General features: G+C 45.4%; 3 non-coding genes across 3 annotated transcripts; all 3 read left to right on the forward strand.

Annotated features, from left to right (window-relative positions):
- The first annotated feature begins 2,971 nt into the window (after positions 1–2,971).
- Trnas-cga (transfer RNA serine (anticodon CGA)) lies at positions 2,972–3,046 on the forward strand. Its single transcript has one exon. It is a non-coding gene; the product is annotated as a tRNA-Ser (tRNA).
- Positions 3,047–3,272: 226 nt separating this feature from the next.
- Positions 3,273–3,347, forward strand: Trnas-cga (transfer RNA serine (anticodon CGA)). Its single transcript has one exon. It is a non-coding gene; the product is annotated as a tRNA-Ser (tRNA).
- A 226-nt stretch (positions 3,348–3,573) lies between these two features.
- Positions 3,574–3,648, forward strand: Trnas-cga (transfer RNA serine (anticodon CGA)). The gene has a single exon. It is a non-coding gene; the product is annotated as a tRNA-Ser (tRNA).
- The last annotated feature ends 295 nt before the right edge of the window (positions 3,649–3,943 follow it).

A 3,943-nucleotide genomic window follows, 5' to 3' on the forward strand; every position in this document is an offset into this window, starting at 1 on the left:
GTCCACTCTTGGTATTGTAGTCTTTTTCCTTCCAATTTATTTATTATTCTTTTTTTCTCAGTTAGTATTTTTCCAGTGTTAAATGGCTCTGAGCACTATGGGACTTAACATCTATGGTCATCAGTCCCCTAGAACTTAGAACTACTTAAACCTAACTAACCTAAGGACATCACGAGGCAGAGAAAATCCCTGACCCCGCCGGGAATCGAACCCCGGAAACCGGGCGCGGGAAGCGAGAACGCTACCGCACGACCACGAGCTGCGGACTTTTCCAGTGTTACATTATTGTCTCCGTCATGTCATCAGAGTACATGGAACATAAAGAAATTATTACATACACCTATATTGATTGTCTTAACAATACTAGTACTCACTGTTTTGCCCACTACGTATAGTGCCTGTCACTTGTCGCTACGTCCTTTATATTGTTGTAATCAGACCTCCGTGATAACTCTGAAGTACACAGGTGGGTTTCTTGGTTTTCTATATATTAAAGTGGTACTCAGAATAATGACTCATACAACTTTTCACTGGTAAAATAATACTATATTCTTCCTTCGATGCACATCAAAATACAGACTTTTTAGTTATTCTCACACCAAAATGGCTACCGCTGATCATGCTCTAATGTAACTTGCGTCTACCTTCGTTCTTTAACAGATTGCGAGTCTTTCCTCTTACCGAGGAACAGGAACTACATCTTCTGTTTTTTTACCATTTGAAAATCAAAAGTATATGACGGTAGGCGGAGGCTCTACGCTGGGCTACCACCTCACATTTTGCCTTTGCCTTTGAAGAAAACGGCCGGCCGCGGTGGCCGTGCGGTTCTAGGCGCTCCAGTCCGGAGCCGCGCTGCTGCTACGGTCGCAGGTTCGACTCCTGCCTCGGGCATGGGTGTGTGTGATGTCCTTAGGTTAGTTAGGTTTAAGTAGTTCTAAGTTCTAGGGGACTAATGACCACAGCAGTTGAGTCCCATAGTGCTCAGAGCCATTTGAACCATTTTTGAAGAAAACGAAAACATAAAAGCAAGAAATGCAAAAGGCACATCATAATAAGTAATATGACAGTGGGCACAATCTAACCTTAATGCTGACATGCAAACGGCTTCATTTTCGATGCGAGACACCTTATTTCCCACCTACTGTCAAAGTGGTTTGCCCTAAATTTGCGATTCGATTTCTTATTTTTCAGACGATTTTATTCTTTTGAATCTTGAAATATCCTTGTGTTTCTTTTTTTTTCAAATTTATTACAAAATTTTACTTAAAGAATCTGAAAATTACGAAGGCTTACGATGTTTTGATTAATTGCAACGTTTTACTTAAATTTAAAAAGTTTCGTTAAAGTGCGGTGGTTTTCTTGTAAAAGTGAACGAATGCATTTCCAAAAAAGGCATTTCCTGTGGGAAGCTTTAACACTGAAATTCATGGTTTTTAGTGTTTAATACAATAAATAAGTCCTTTTAAAATAGTGTACAAACATTTCTGGCCCCAGCACGTCTCCTATTCCATGAGCTTAGAATTGCCAGTTTGATCAAAATTTATTAAAATTTGTCTTCCTAAAAACCTTTTAAAACTTGTGTTGAAATGCGGGACCAACTTACGCTAAAGAAAATGCATAGGTGGAAGTTGGGGTATTTGCAGTCTGTCGTGTGTGGCAGCTCTCATAATGCTCAAACCTGAATAGAAGATGCAACGTCTTTAGAAATGTTTTACTGTGGCGATACTCAGCGTTTATAGCTGTGGTAGAAAGAAGCAGTATGTCAGCTAACAAATAGACGCTTATGTCCACCAGCCTCTGTCTCCTCTAGTAGCGGATCGCGTGACCCAGACGACGGAATTGAGTGCGGATCGGGCCTGGGTCCGGAAGACTGCGGTTTCGGCAGACAGCTGGCTGTTCCGCCAGGGAGGGGAGGCAAGACGTCCGCGCGTAATGCTGTTAGGCGTCGTCAATGCGGCTCTGATTACTACGCTGTGCGGCGCAGATAACGCGGTTAATGCCGAGCCTGCGGTCGTCTCGCCGATACCACGGCAAACTTCCTTTCCGGCGGTGGCGCAAGGAGCATCCGCGATGTGGAGCTTGGCAGGTCTTTCTCGCTCCGACAAGGGTGAATCAAATGAAGACTATCAATATTATTTGTTGAGCAGACACGACGAAAATTTATATCGCTTTTGGACATTCTCTACAATTATTGTTCGCCAGGACCTACAAAAACTGATTAGCATTTAAGTGGAACAGTACGAAGAAGGAGTAACGCCATCTTTGTCCTATGCAGGATGCTAAGAAACAGTCTAGAAAGCTTGTAAGAGTGTTGCAGTGTCGCTTCTGGTGATAAATAATTGTCAAGAAAAAAATTCGATGCGATGCATCGTTTCAGACTTAATTAGTATTGACGTAAATCAATCAGGCAATTTGATTGCCCAAATTCAAACGGCTCGCCAGATACAATTAGTGTCAGTTGTTCTCGTAGCGTAGATGATAGTGAATGAAACTGCTCAGCCTTTGGCTCTCGTTCGATCCTTACTACCGCTCCATGTCCAATTTTTGTATCTTTGTCGTTTTCAGTTTGAGGAGATCAAACGAAGAACACGTTTGGGGACACCATATCTGGCGGGCCACTTTCATTTGTGCCTGAAACGGCCTGATTCGCTAACTTCTATTCTAATTAACTCGGAAACGGTGCAACGTACACTGCAACACCCAAGAAAGCTTTTCAGACTGTTTCAGACCTCCCTGTTCGTGAAGATAGATTAGAAAGTTTCTAGAATGAAATTTTCACTCTACAGCGGAGTGTGCGCTGATATGAAACTTCGTGGCAGATTAAAACTCTGTGCCGGACCGAGACTCGAACTCGGGACCTTAGCCTTTCGCGGGCAAGTGCTTTACCAACTGAGCTATCCAAGCACGACGCACGCCCCGTAGGAGACGAGGTACTGGCAGAAGTAAAGCTGTGAGGACGGGGCGTGGGTCGTGCTTGGATAGCTCAGTTGGTAGAGCACTTGCCCGCGAAAGGCAAAGGTCCCGAGTTCGAGTCTCGGTCCGGCACACAGTTTTAATCTGCCAGGAAGTTTCATATCAGCGCACACTCCGCTGTAGAGTGAAAATTTCATTCTAGAAACATCCCCCAGGCTGTGGCTAAGCCATGTCTCCGCAATATCGTTTCTTTCAGGAGTGCTAGTTCTGCAAGGTTCGCAGGAGAGCGTCTGTAAAGTTTGGAAGGTAGGAGACGAGGTACTGGCAGAAGTAAAGCTGTGAGGACGGGGCGTGGGTCGTGCTTGGATAGCTCAGTTGGTAGAGCACTTGCCCGCGAAAGGCAAAGGTCCCGAGTTCGAGTCTCGGTCCGGCACACAGTTTTAATCTGCCAGGAAGTTTCATATCAGCGCACACTCCGCTGTAGAGTGAAAATTTCATTCTAGAAACATCCCCCAGGCTGTGGCTAAGCCATGTCTCCGCAATATCGTTTCTTTCAGGAGTGCTAGTTCTGCAAGGTTCGCAGGAGAGCGTCTGTAAAGTTTGGAAGGTAGGAGACGAGGTACTGGCAGAAGTAAAGCTGTGAGGACGGGGCGTGGGTCGTGCTTGGATAGCTCAGTTGGTAGAGCACTTGCCCGCGAAAGGCAAAGGTCCCGAGTTCGAGTCTCGGTCCGGCACACAGTTTTAATCTGCCAGGAAGTTTCATATCAGCGCACACTCCGCTGTAGAGTGAAAATTTCATTCTAGAAACATCCCCCAGGCTGTGGCTAAGCCATGTCTCCGCAATATCGTTTCTTTCAGGAGTGCTAGTTCTGCAAGGTTCGCAGGAGAGCGTCTGTAAAGTTTGGAAGGTAGGAGACGAGGTACTGGCAGAAGTAAAGCTGTGAGGACGGGGCGTGGGTCGTGCTTGGATAGCTCAGTTGGTAGAGCACTTGCCCGCGAAAGGCAAAGGTCCCGAGTTTGAGTCTCGGTC

Source organism: Schistocerca nitens, chromosome 4 (genome assembly GCF_023898315.1).
Source record: "Schistocerca nitens isolate TAMUIC-IGC-003100 chromosome 4, iqSchNite1.1, whole genome shotgun sequence".
NCBI classification, from domain to species: Eukaryota; Metazoa; Arthropoda; class Insecta; order Orthoptera; family Acrididae; genus Schistocerca; species Schistocerca nitens.